At 39.6% G+C, this 15,023-nt stretch overlaps 1 protein-coding gene across 1 annotated transcript in view; it reads right to left on the bottom strand.

The window, feature by feature from the left end:
• CLYBL (citramalyl-CoA lyase) overlaps nt 1-15,023 on the bottom strand; it is a 241,493-nt gene that overhangs the window by 211,654 nt on the left and 14,816 nt on the right. The gene's annotated exons all lie outside the window — the stretch shown is intronic.

Genomic DNA, 15,023 nt, shown 5'->3' with positions numbered 1-15,023 from the left:
ATTTAATCCCACAATGTCTCCAAGTGCTGGTTTAGCTACACACCACCATTCCGTAGCAGTGTGTTCATAGGAAGAGAATCCTGAGTTTGAACTAGGGAACTCCACAGCCAGAGGAAAAAGGACTCCCTGGACACTGCTAGTAGCTTATAAATCCTCCATATTCCCTTAAAGAAAACCATTTCCCAAGATCTGAAATTCCTCTAAGGCAGCATTTTTCCAAATTTATTTTACTGCAACTCACAGGAAGAAACATATTTTATACTAAGAGTTGATAAACACACACACACACACACACACACACTTTTAAAAGAAACAAAAGTTTTATAAAACAAAACTTAATGAGAAAAGGGAACCCCCTACACTGTTGGTGGGAATGTAAACTGGTACAGCCATTGTGGAAAGCAGTATGGAGGTTCCACAAAAAACTAAAAATAGTAATACCATACAACCCAGCAATTCCACTTCTAGGAAATTACCCAAAGAAAAGTAATCTCTGATTTGAAAAGACATATGCCCCCCCATGTTTACTGTCATATTATTTGCAATAGCCAAGATACGGAAGCAACCCAAGTGTCTATCAATAGATGAATGGATAAAGAAGATGTGGTACATAAAAACAGTGGAATATAATTCAGCCACAAAAAAGAAATCCTGCTATTTGCAACAGCATGGAGGGACCTAGAGGGTATTGTGCTAAGTGAAAAAGCCAGACAAGGAAAGACAACTACCATATAATTTCACTTGTTTGTGGAATCTAAAAACAAAACTAAACAAAATGAACAAAATAGCAGTAGACTCACAGACACTGAAAAGCGACTGGTGGTTACCATGGGGAAGGAGTTGGGGTAGGGAGTGGAGGATGAGGGGGATAAAGGGGAACAAAAATTCTCAATAATAATAAAAGTTGGTCAAGGGGATGGTAGTCAGCATGGAGAACATAGTCAATGATTCTGTAACATCTTTGTATGCTGATAGTAACTGAACCAGGGGGGTAAGGATTTAATAATATGGTAACAGCTGAACCACTGTGTTATATACTTGAAACCAATATAAGATTGTATATCAACTATACTTCATTTAAAAAGTGATAAAAAAATGAAACTTAACATATGATGTAGTCTGAAAAGGACAGTTTCTATTCTGTTAAAATTCATTTTTTAAATGTTCATCATGACTCAATAAATTAATTTCCAACTCACTAATGGGTTGGGACTCCCAGTGTAAAACATCATTGCCCTGAACAATCCACACTGAGGAGCGAAGGGTAGTGAATAATAGCTGCTGATGTGTGTTCCCCTCAACTTCCTATACCGAATGCCTAAATTTAATGTAATTATGAATCAAAAGATAAAAATGTGACAGTCTCCTACAGATGCATCAGAAATGTATGTGCCTCTTGATTCAGGCTCCCACCTGTTCAAGCAATTCCTTTCTCTTCCTTTTCCACCTTGTCAAAGATGTAGATGTTAGCAGAAAACCTTAGGATCTAGGTAATTATAGATACTAGATAACAAAGACAGAGACTGCAAATCATGTTGACGAAAAGCCTAAAGGTCTGTAAACTTAAAAAAAGAATGTTTCTGGTTATTCAGAATACACAGTATCAATGAATGAACACTTGGGCAACGTGCAAACTTTGGCTCGCAGTGGGAACCACTCACTGCTGCCTGCTATGGACTGCCTTGAGAAGCAGACAGAACATCCCAAGCCTTCTACCCAAGCTGTACAGACCTAGTGCATATTCTCTCCAGGGAAAAGTCAACGACTCTGGGTAAAGGGATGACTCAGGTGACTCCAGGGACAAATAGGTACCTGAGAGGAAACCCATGAGCCCAGGGGCAAAGCCCTTGTGAAGGCCATGCCCAGTGAGCACTGGAGTTCAGGTGATTAGAAAGGAGCCAATACTCTTGACTTTACCCCAGTGGCAGATTCAAGCAACCTGCCCGTGCCTGCTGCCAGCCTTCCCACACCGGGCTTTGGCTGACAGTGACTGAATTTTCCCATCCCCACAAGAGGTACACATTAGCCAAAGCTGCCAGAATAAAGTACCTAAGTGCAAAGGACCACGGGCTGAGGCCCCATCCTTTTGCAGTAACTGTGGGATTCCCAATCAAACCTACCCATGGACAGAGGTCATAAAATGAGGATTCTTTCCAACAATCTCTCAGAATCATCTTGTACTGATGAGAAACTTATAGCTATTCCTTGTGGGTGGGATGGGATGGGGAGGTGGGGGGAGGGGTCCAGCCTTGAAATGTGACCCATGGGTTTTCATTACCATAGGTATGTACTTTTTGTATTCTGTCACATTTTATTTTAAAATTTCATTCAAAAGGTTGAGGAGCATTATTTTCAAATTAAACTTTAAAATGTTTAATTTGACTTGACATGTCAAAAAGGAAAATGTACCAATTTCAGAAACATTTTATTCCACTGAGCTCATTTTGGACTTTTTATTTCTGTACTTTCTTTCCTTCTGTTGTAGGACTATTTTTAAGAAAAAGTGATGGAGGGGTATAATAAGTAACAGGAAGATGCATATAGTGGTTAGTATCACAATATAAATTGCTTTGGTTCATTTGGGTTCCTACCTTTATCCATTTACAATTCATTTTAACCTATAGGTTATAAATATTAATTACTCATATTTTTAAATCAGCAAAAAGCATAGAATTTTCAGAGAAAATTCTATAGACAAAAATTAAGTTTCCCACACTTGTCATTTGACAATACGGTTCATAAAACCAACCAATGGAAGTTCTATGGTAGAAAAACCATAAATGTGAAACAAAATAATATTAGGCACAGGATTTTTTTGTTGTTAAGTCCTCCCATAAAGGGAACATTTTTAGGAAATGTATTAGCACAAGTAGTTTGTATTTGCACCTCCCACCTCATTAGTTATATACATACACATGTATTTCAATTGTCTATATCTGGGTACATGCATACATACTTTCAGAGCAATAAAATCCTACAGTACAGTCCTTAAGACAAAATAGCAGGGGGCACTGCCATTAAGCACTGGTACCAGGCTTTCACTGCCTTACTGGCAACTTCAGGGCCACTTACTTTCATCACTTGTCAACTCCAAACCCACACTCAATTTTTTTCTTTTAGATGATGTTGCATCTGTAATACAGCAGTTTCTGACACACTGCAGCATGTTCTACAGAAATATTTCTTCCAAAGCTCAGCTTAATATAGGGTGGAAAGAGGAAATCAGCTAAATGTTTCCCACATCTAGCAACTACTCAGAAGGATATTGTGGGGGAAAAAAACACATTTCTACACATATTTTCTACCAGCCTTAGTAATAATTCAAACTATTTAAAGCAAATAGATATGGATTTAAACAAAACACAAATGGGTACTTGATACCACTAAAAATGCCTTCAGCCTAACATGACAAAGCCAGTGAAATATTAAAGATGACATTTTGTCAATTAACATATGAAAACCATAGTGAAATAAATATATCTAGCTCCAAAATAAATGATTCTTAAAACTCATGAGGAGCATAAAGATTTAACAACTAAGATTGCAATTGTCAAACTTATTAAACTACCTTGTATGAAAAAAAGTAATTGTTTTAAGTTGACAGGTGCTTTGAGCATGTTTTCGTAACTAAAAATTAAACACCAAAAATAAAAGAACAAATTCAAAACTTACTTTTATAGCATCAAAAGTTCAATTAAAATCAGATCATTCTGTTTAATTAAACTACATATACAGCAATCACATGCCTGGAATTCTCTTGGATAATTTCATTTTCAAATATTTTGTCCCATTCTCCACTCCAATCATGTGCTCAGACTATGTATACCAATTTGTGGTTCTAAAAATAGTCACCTTCTGTAGGAAAAAACGAGTGGGTTTTGTTTATTTAATTAAGGTATCATTGATATACACACTTAACGAAGGTTTCACATGAAAAATGTGGTTACTACATTCACCCATATTACCAAGTCTAGATGGGTTTTATATTTTATTTTGATTTTTGATCTTACTTTCATTTGCTACATATAAATGCATTTAAATAACTGCTAAATCACTGGAGCACTCTTAAGAATGACTCTAAATGCTTATGTTCTAGAATTGGATTTAGTCAAGTATTGTTATGGTACCAATATTATTTATGAAACAATGCTGATTAAAGCAAAATATAGTTATTTCTGCACATTTAGAGGCTTATATTCCAAAAGGTAACAGAATTTACAAATAATACACACACTGTGTGTGCAGAAAATAACATGCTATGTGCATGCAGAGTAACCACAAGCCCTGGTGTGCCTGGATAGTCCTGGCTGGCTCCCACTGTCCAAGCAGTCAATATTAATAGCACTGCTTTCACTCTCAAAAGTATCCAGGTTTGAATGATAAATTCTAAATTTATCAATGTGACTCGTAGACTGCTGGTTTTCTAACAGCATTTATCACTATCATCAGCAGAGTCTTCAAGTGGGTGACTTTTCAAAATTCAAAATGAAATTGGTTGTGACCTAAAATTAAGCCTCAGGTGAAAGAGAAAACACAAGATACTAGGTCAGCAAAGCCTTGTTCAAAGAGTCCCAGCTTTGGAACAGGACCCCAGCTCTGCCTCTTAGTTTGATATTGAGGGAGTTATATTCCCCTCTGCTCCTTGGTTCTTTGATGTAGCAATGGGAAGGTTTAAACTGACATAATGCGTACCAGCCAGGACTCCACAGTCACTAAGGGGCCTGTGAGTAATACCACCCTGCTCAAATCCTCACTCTACCGCTTAGAAGCTGACTATAAACTTGGGCGGTGGAATCAGTCCTGGGGCTCTGATAGCAGCAGCTCACTGCTGAGTAAGCATTAAGCCAGACTGGGTGGTTGGATGGCAGTGCTGAGACAATTTTAGAACAAGAAATGCCTCCCTGGAGTTGCCCTGAGTGAGAGGGGGAAGACTGGGGATGGAAAAGAGGAAAAAGTGTCAAAGCCCAGAGAACACTATGTGGGCACCTCCACCTCAGCCTTAGTCAAATGACGGTGTCTTGGGGACAGAGAAGGAGAGAACTCAAATTCTGACTTCTTATCCCCATTTTCTGTATTTCTGTCAAATTCCTTATAAGGTAGAGAAAGACTATTATTTCCCCCTTCACAGCAAGCATCCCTGTTTTTCCAGCTATTTTATGATGTTTTAAAGTTTATTTTTCAAAAATAAAAAAGATATTGCACAATAAAAACATATTCAAAATACTAGTCTTGCTTTCCATATTCCTAGCCCTCAATCTCTTTCCCTAAAGGTGACCATTGTTACAGACTTGTGTATTCTCCCTGAAAAAGATTAATATCTTATGTACTTTTATTATATAAATGGGATCATACTATATGAATGCTGCCTTGTTCAAGTAATAATATATCTCAAGAGGCCATCTAGAAGAGTAGTTAAGAGAACAGCTTCTGGAGACAAAATGCTAGGTTTGAATCCCACCTGTTACCAACTAGTTAAGCGACACTGGGCAAGTTACCCTGTGCCTGTTTTCACATTTGCAAAATAAGGTTAATTAATAACAGGATTGCTGCGATGGTTAAATAAATTAACATATCTAATGCACTCAGAACACTAATTGGTGTATTATTATTATTATTATTGTTACATGATCATATCAACACATACATATCTACCTGATTCTTTTCTTTATCATGTCTGGTGAGTTACATTTTTCCTTGTAGATCTGAGTTATTATCTGTGATTATTTCCCTTCAGCCTAAAGAACTTCCTTTAGCATTCTTTGTAGCACAGATTTCCTTCTAACAAATTCTCTGTTTTTTTATATGAAAAGGTCTTTATTTTGGCTTCATTTTTGAAGGACAGTTTTGCTGAACATAGTTCAGCATAGCATTTTGACGGATAGTTTTCTGGGTTGACAGTTTTTTTTCTTTGAGCACTTTCAAAGTGTCAGTCCATTTACCTTCTAGTTATTCTCCATTGTTCTTGATGAGACGTCTACTGCCATTCACATCACTGTCCCCTGATAAGTAATATATCTCTTTTTTCCTCTGGCTGCTTTTAAGACTTTATTTTTGGATTTCTGAAGTGTGGCATTCGCACGCATGTGTGCATGTTTGTATATGGGTTAAATTTATCTTGCTGGGAGTTTGTTGAGTGATCTGTAGATTAATGTATTTCATCAAATCTGGGAAGCATCTAGACAATGCCAACTCCTTCAAATATTTTTTGCCCTATTTTTTCTTTTCTTTACTTCAAAAACTCTAATTACACACATAAAACTGCCTGATACTGTCCCACAGGTCTCTAAGGCTCTATTTATTTTTCTTTAAAAGTTTTCTCTCCTATTCCTCAGAATGATCTAATTTTTAATTCACTGACTCTTATAATGTCCACAGTCTGCTATTAAGCTCATCTAGTAAGCTTTTCAGTTTAATGTACTTTTCAGTTTTTCATAAAATTAATTTTAACCATTTTAAAGTAAACAATTCAGTAGCATTAATAGATTCACAATGTCGTGCAAGCATCACCACTCTCTAGTTCAAGAACATTTTCATCACCCCAAAAAGAAGGCCCACACCTATTAAGCAGTCATTCCCTAGTCCTTCCCAACCCTAACCCTGGCCACTGGCCATTACTAATCTTTCAGCTCTTTTTAAGTCATTTCTATTTCTAAACTGATGTTCTTTATTTACTCATTGTGCAACTATTTATCATTAATTCCTTGGACATACTTATGATTGATGATTTAAAGTACTTCTCTGTTAACTGCAACATCTGGATCATCTTGAGTTTGGCTTCAATTAACTGTTTTTTCCATTTCTTCATTTATATTGTGACTTTTTTCCCCTTAGTTTCACTGATATAATTGACATACAATATTGTATTCGTTTAAGGTGTATAACATAAAGATATTATACAGTGATTTTTTTATAGGAGATTGGACCTTATGATCAGTATGTTGTGGAGACTCTGGATTCTACATATTTCTCTGAAGAGTGCCTTTTTTTCTAGCACGCAGTTGACTTGGCTGAACACAAACACCACACTCTGTCTCCCCTGTGGTAGGCAGCAGCTAAGATCTCTGCTCAGTTATTTCAGCTTCCAGCTGCTGCTTTTTCACCAGTCCCTTTGGGAGCATCCCTGCACACACATATAGTTTAGTGGCTAGCCAAGGATTTGTTACATTTTTTATACAGGTTTTGGGGTGTGCCCCCTCTGGAGCTCCATCCCCACTGGGATTTCCCTGCTAACTTTCTGGCTGCTCTGCCAGTTTCCACCTCTGCCTTCTAACCTCCCAATACAGTAAAGCTGTGGCTTTTTGTCGTAAACTTAAGTTAGGTGGATTTGGGAGTACCTTCAAGTAAAAGGCCACAAACTTGCAAAACTTATCGATTTAGTTTTGTTTTTCAAGGGTAGATTCTGCTCAAGTTCTGTCTGACTTTGCTTACTCTCCACTGCCTTAAAATAGTTTGATTTTAAAAATATTTTGTGCAGATTTTATAAATAAATATCTATAGGCAGATTAGTGCAATCAAGCTACTTCACCATTCATGGAAACCATCTTATTATTTTTAATAGCTACATCATTACCACAATTTATTTAACAAATTCCCAGCGTATGGACATTTTACATTAGCGCCTCTTTTGGTCAGGGTAAAGGAATCCTCTTTTCCAAAGGTGTCCAGACTAGATGACTGAATTGCTGTGGTTCAGCAAACAGGCTTCAGAAACAGGGACTTAATTTCTTCTCTACCCCTTAGTAATTGTATAAATTTCAGTAAGTCAGTAACTTCCCTAAATTTCACTTTCCTCAACTGTAAAACAGACAAATAAAATTCCTCATGATAATATTAATATATAGAAGCACAGTGCTTGACAGAGAAGACAAGTAGTGACTCTGTGGCATTCTACTGCACTGATGGACAGTGACTGTAATGGGGGGCATGGGGGTACTCGATAATATGGGTGAATGTAGTAACCACATTGTTCTTCATAAGAGTGTATATCAGCAATATCTTAATAAAAAATTGTATTAAAAAATCACTGGGATTTAAAACAAATATCAATAAATGCAAAAGCATTTAGTTAAAAAAAAAAAAAAAAGCACAGTGCGTGACACACAGAAAGAGCTCAACAGAGTATAATCCTCCCCAAGAATAAGAACAAGATCCAGGAGAGGGCAGAACTGGGACAAGAGAGCTTGGCTGGAACGGGAGGCCAAGGGAAAGATGAAAAAAATGAGGGGAGAAGGAAAAAGAGGCGAAAAATAATTTGTATGAGGTAAGGTTCCACCAAAGGCTTTTCTTATTCAGAACTCCTTTGGCCAACACGGGTCAAACAGGCGGAGTCCCGCCTGCAGCCCTCTCCCTTCCAGCACTTCTCCGAGCCTTCTCCTACCAGCCTGTGCCTGAGCTACAACCAGCTAGGAATGCTTCTCAGGGCCTGTACTAACCAGCAACCCCGCCCACCTGAAGCCTCCCTCAACCCCAGGAAGACCATCCTCAAAAACACATTAATGCTGGCACTTCAAGGGGCTCCAGAGTAAAGAAAGTGGAGAAGGCATGAAAGAATGGAATGGCTTTGAAAGAGGTATTTACTAATTTATCAGAACAATATTCCCCATTTTGCCTCTCAGAAAAGCATTGCTTAAAGTGGTCAGTTAAATGAGAAACGCCCTGAGCTGCTTCTGCAGGAGAGGATGGAGATGTGTGGCCAGCATCCAAGCATCCTTCTGCCTGACGGGAACGACCTACTTCCAGCTTGGACCCCACCCTCACAAGAGTATGGAACACAGGGGCATAAAGCAATGCTACCTAAGTAGAGAAGTCACCTCTCAGATAGTGGGGGTGAGCAGAGCCTTTCTGGCCACACCAACAGAGGAGACTACCTGGTGACTCTGATCAGTGTGTTAGCAGAGATTGCCTTCAAATGAATAAACACCAGCTCTGAGCAGAAAGGTACGTACTGGAACAGTCTGAGAGAGGATCAGCATAAAATCTCCTTAGGAAAGCAAGAAATCTTAAAAAAGGAGCCAGGCTCCAAACAGGAACCCTGAGCAACAGGAACCTGGGGCACAGAAGTAGCAGTGGTTTCTCCTAGGTAATACTGATCTCTTGGCATGGGCCACCCCGTCCAGGCCCCATCCCACCTGTGTCCTCTGGAAAGAACTTGGGCCTTGATATGAAGGACAGAAATATTACTGAATGCCTACAATTTCCTCTGTGGGAGCCCCTCTGGGTCACCCATGGGGATTAGAAAGGATGTTTCTTTTTGGCCAGAGAAAGAGACAAGTGAGAAGGCTGCAGACAAACCAGGGTCTCTCACTGAAACAGGACCCCAGAGCAGGAGGACCACCACTGAGCACCAGGGACAGCTCTTACCAGACAAGGGCTAATCAGGGACAATCAGGCAACACATCTAACTCCCGGAGGTGGGCAGGTAGGGGGGACTTGGAGCACTGAGATTTCACAGCCACGCTTGTATTGGTCAGGAGGCAAAGCCTCGAGTACCCCGGTACATACATCTTTATGCCCAGGTAGATTCCGTAGACTGTTCTTGATCTACAGAATGAGCTCCTGAATGCTTAGCTAACCTTCATAGCTTTCTTTGTGGTTTCAGTTAACAAACCATCCTTAGAATGATTAGCAGAGATCCTGAAGCTGGGCTGGCCCACCATGAGAGCCATTTGTCACTTTCACAGGTGGCTAAGAACCTGAATCCTGTGCCCATGTTGGGAAACCCTCCACCTTCTGAGCCAAATGGAAGCTGGAGGTGCTTCCCCATTCCCTGGTCCCAAGCTCTGCGTGTCCCACACACCTACCCCAGCATGGGAATTCAGAGCCAGCCACATAAAGCAGGAACTGTGCAAGAGTAGCTGTTTCCAGGTAAAACCTCCTTATTAGCTGTAACACAACCATGGATCACGGCCAACCTTTTTTTTTCTAACAAAAATACTCAGTTTTACTTGTTCCACTTGCAGCACAGCCCCCTTCTCCTCCACCCACATAAAGGAAGGCAGAAAAAGAAAATAACACTATTATAATAACGATTAGGAAATCACTGGCCATTATCTCTACCTTCATAGTCAGACGCTTCTTGGGATTTGCCCACAACACTTAAAAGGCGTGGCTTGTGATTCTGATAACCTAAGACTTCAAACTATATTACAAACTGATTACCATCCAGAGCCTGGTGCTACGGTTTACAAGCCTGTTCTGCCTTCCTTTAGGCTCTCCATGCTTATAAATGGCACCTTCCAGGGTCTTAAAGCATGAGAGGCAGCTAGTCCCAAATTCTCAGGCTGCTAATGGTTTCACATAAAATGAGCTCCTACAATTTTATGACCATCCTGGTGCGAATTCACAGGTGAGGGGCCACAAGGGAAACGAAGAGGATATGTCTATCACTCCTGGCCTCCTGACTTTTCCAAGTGCAAGGAACTTTTCCACTCAATCTTTCAAATGATTGCTCTAACTCCCAAGGCTGCTGATTAAGCCAAATAGGCTTTACCATATTACTCAGTGAAAGCAGGATTGAGTCATCTAGTCGTTTCTCTGGAGAGAGAGGATGTTAACTGGCAGTCTAACTTTATACCTGATTTAAAGCTGATTAAGCAACTGATCCCTGACATTTTGACTTAAATATACATTTAGAGGGTATCAGTCAATTAGTATGAGAAGCAACTCCTGGAAAATGTTAAATTTCACATTCCAGTCAGATAAGCCAGACATCAGTTAGGTACAGATGGATGACACAGGTATCTTACAAAACAAAGACTATTGTTACTTGAAAAGTAATCACGACAGAGTACGAAGCTCTGTAAACTGCACAATCCAGTACCTCTGCATTTATATGAAGTTTTGACAACATACATCATGCCAAATACAGCACCAATGAGCTACTTTTGAAAGAATTCATAGAAGCCTTTAAAAAACAGGGCTGATTACCAAGATGATTAAAGAAATTCCCATGTTCAGATAAATTTAACTGTGTATGAGTATTTTCTTACCTTTGAAAGTGACTTACAGTAGGCTAAATAGGTACAGGGAGAGATTGTAGGTCTAAGAATATTTACATTGCTTCTCCTGGGAGGTGGGGGGAACAACCTAAAACCATACAAAGTAAAAATAATTTCCCAATTTTCAAAAGCAATTGACAAATAATAACTGCTGAATAGGGTAACTTAATTTTTTCAGTATCTTTCAAAAGTAGAGAAGGCAAATTAACTTTCAAATGTCAAATATGTGGAAAAAAGCTTAATGCAGCAGACTGTACTTTTAAAACTTTTTAAAAATTTCAAATTCAAAGAAAACAAAGTTCCACATAAATGGCTTACGTAAGAAAGGCTTCAAAAAACAACAAAACTGACTTAAAACTCACACATAAATAGTCTTCCTTTTTTTTAAAGTTAAAATATCATTAATATGCCTTAAACCTTACGCTGGTTTCAAGTGTACACTACAGTAATTCAACAGTCCCCATGATCAAAAAAGTTCTCCTTTTTAAGACCAAAGATCTTCTAAAATCATTTGTCATAGGCTTAGAAGTGGTGAAAACTAAACCAGTTGCCAAAAATTATTTACTTTGTAGCACATAACACCCACTAAGTAACCTGCAGAGAAAATGCAAAGTTAATTTACCTTGCATGCTTCCGGGTTTTCTGTTAAAGTAATACTCATCACCATATTCAACTCTTTCTTCATGCATTTTTACCTTACAAAAAAATAGAGGTAAAGGAAGGAACACAGGAAAAAAGTAGAGAGTGGCAAGAAACAAATCAGGATTTCTCAGAAATTTCAGATCAACACTTTCATTAAGAATAAATCTATATATAAGGTACATCATAAATACTTTTTTGAAAGTTTGGGGTTAAAAATTGGTATTATTACATTTACTATATTCTCAACATACTTTTATGTACATGGTAGCTTTGGGGTCTTTTCAGATTCAAAAGCACTAGAGAATGCAGTGGACTGAAAGCACTGAGCACAGAGCCCATGTCAGATAAGCCGTAACTGCAGACAGTTCTGCAAGAGTAGCAACAAGGGGGCTTGTCCTGTCAGTCCCGAAGATACAGAAGTTCTCTGTAACTGAAGCTCTGGAATGTCATCTGTCTTAAATTACACCCACCTGGGATTATGTTCCAATGACCAATATGGGCAGGTTACTGAAATTTGAAAAACCTCAGTTTTTTGGTAGTTGACACTAAAACTATTTGAAGTTTCTCATTAAGGTCTCTTAAGAAATTAACTGCAGATGTAGGAGACTAAGTGTAGAGTACTCAGAGATGACATCACCTTGAAGGCCCCAAGTCACTGCAACCATTTCTGTGCAGTCAATGTGCTAGAAGGAGAGGATGTCCCCACAGGCTGCGGTTTCATTACTTTCTCTATTCCAATTAGGTTTCCCAGCACCTTCCGAGCGCAATTAAAAGAGAATAGCAAGAAGGTGAAAAGATGTGGGATTACCACATAGACCAGAATATCAAGTGAAGTGCTAACCTGATGGGGGTTGAGAGAGACTAAACTGTCCACTGCCTCCCTGTTGCCCACACAATGTAAATCTGAAATCCTGCCCCGGTCTTAGATGCCCTTCACAGCCTGGCCCCAACTCACCTACTCTACTTCATGTCCAGTCCCTCTGCTGCTAGGCACCCCACATTCCACAGTGACCCACTCATCACTCCCCTGTGGTGACTTTGCATATGCAGTTCCCTCAGCCAGCAATGCCCTTCCCTCTCCTGTCATCCTTTCAAATCTGCTCAGTGGTCAGCTTCCATGGGATCAGTCCCCATGCCCTCTTAAAGTCACTCCTGACTCTGCTGTACCACTTCCCGTAATACATTCAGTTTGGTTAACATTTACGGAGTACCTGCCACAGGCCAAAGCACTCTGCTAGCTATTCAAAGAATAAGATACAACAGTGATAAAATTATTCCTTTCAAGGTCTCTTTCCCCGACCCAACCACCTTAGCCCACACACACACCTCACATGAGATGTACCAACAAAGCACCTCCAGGAGCCTGGCACAGAGAAGAACCTTGAGAGCTGCCTAGGACTTAGGAGGGACATAATTCTCATTCCTTTCAGAAGGATGCATAAATGAATGACTGAATAATAAATCTGTTGTAGGTACCTCTTACTTAAGAAGAATACCATTGATATGTCCTAGAATTTCTTGTTGTAAGTAAATGTTCTATGAAGTAAATATTTTTCCAGTTATCTGCATAATAAAAGCAATGATGATTCCTAGAAGAACACAGTTTTGTCCTTACTAAAATAAAAGCTTAGTTTTAAAACACTTAAAAAAGAGAGAAAACCACAAGCAATAATCCACATGGCTGTGAAAATAAAATTTCTTATCCCTCATTAACAATGATCCTGGAAATACTAACATTTTTACTAATTCCTCAAAAACAGTACACTAATTAGTAAGAGGCACCTGCATCAACAGTTCTGTTTCTATCTTTAAAAGTCATTTCTTCAGCTGATGCCTGGAGTCCTCATTTGGCACATTAAATGTGTGTGGAGCCTAAAAACTGCTCATCGCTGCCAGTCACTGGCTAGTTACTAACGCTTGGTGGGTCCCACATGCAACAGAATGCGTGGAGCCACCCGGCTGGTCTCAGAAATCTGCTAGTTAGCAGTTCCGCTCAGATGCTGTGCGGAGACAGAGAGGAGGAAACGTGGAGTGCACAGCCTCACGGAGCATGCAGCCCAAAGGGCATCACACGAACAGCAGAACTCCGGCCCAATCAGCCTATGGGGGCTTTAACTAATTCCTGACAGAGAAGACACAAGAACAGAGGGGATCTTCTCCAACACCGGCTCGGTGACCCCAGTGTTGGCCACAGGCATTCACAGTCAAAGGCGGAAGTCCCTGCTCTCAAGGACACCTCACTCTAGTAATAATAAGGGTCCCGGGGTTGGGTGGGGGAATGGTAAGGAGTGGAGAAAAAACCAAACCAGAAAAGCTAATTTCAGAATGAAAGTGAATAAATATTGTTTTGGATCCTGCTAAGATTCCTCCACTGAACTGAAAGACCATGACTTTTCTTTTTGACACACCTTCTCGATGCTGAGTTGATCCTGAGTTGAGGTAAAGAACTGGGTTCCACAGGTGAGAAATTCCAAAATAAACAATGTATCTGGAAAAATAACACTGGCTGGGGAGGACTCAGACTGGCTGCATTCTCCCAGCAATACCTCAGTGCCGGGGTAAAGCCATGTTCGACAATTAAGATATCCCGGCTACCCAAAACTCATTTGCATAAACAAATAATGCAGAAAAGCATGTACAGAAGATACCCTCTTCATGCTTTCAAAAACTCTTTCTCAAAAAGGAGAATATTGAGAAGTCTGAAAACAGCCCTGGACTGTGTTCAAAAACTCAAGCCAAGGAAGAATCTTCAGATTTGACATCTTAAATTAGCAGGAATGTTTAGACAAATCTATAATCTAGGAAAACATACATACACCCACACTCACACATAAAAAGTTTCCCTTTCCACCCTCTCATGTCAAGTGAATAGTTAGTAATGAATTCTGCTTACTGTTACCATATGATGATTTTTTTCATTCAAGAATGTTTTAATAAGTGCCTACTATGTGTCAGGTACTGTGCTGGGTGAAGGCATAAAGGGGTAGATGTGGAATTTCCAGTTTAGTGGGGCAGACCAAACGTAAGAGGGAAATACACCCCCATTCATGCTGCATGACTAAATTATAACTGCGATGGAGAATGGGATGCTTTGAGGGAGGCAAACAGGGGTGGGAGGGAAGACATGCTTTAGACGGTCATCCCTCTCCCCAAGGATGCGGCTTTTATGTATTTATCTTATTTCTTTTTTTGCATCCTGTTTATTGGTGTTCTATGAGCCAGGCACTGTGCCCAGCATCCAGGGCATCATCTTACTTAATTCCAACATTCCCTGTGGTAAGTATCATGAGCCCCTTTTACAGATACAGAAACTAAAGGGAGCTGGCTAGTAAGCAACAGGGCCAGGGCTCTGGCTCAGGTTTGTGCGACCTTGGGGAAGTGTCT

The sequence above is a fragment of the Manis pentadactyla genome, chromosome 17 (assembly GCF_030020395.1).
Source record: "Manis pentadactyla isolate mManPen7 chromosome 17, mManPen7.hap1, whole genome shotgun sequence".
NCBI classification, from domain to species: Eukaryota; Metazoa; Chordata; class Mammalia; order Pholidota; family Manidae; genus Manis; species Manis pentadactyla.
This window is presented reverse-complemented; position numbering and strand designations above follow the sequence as displayed.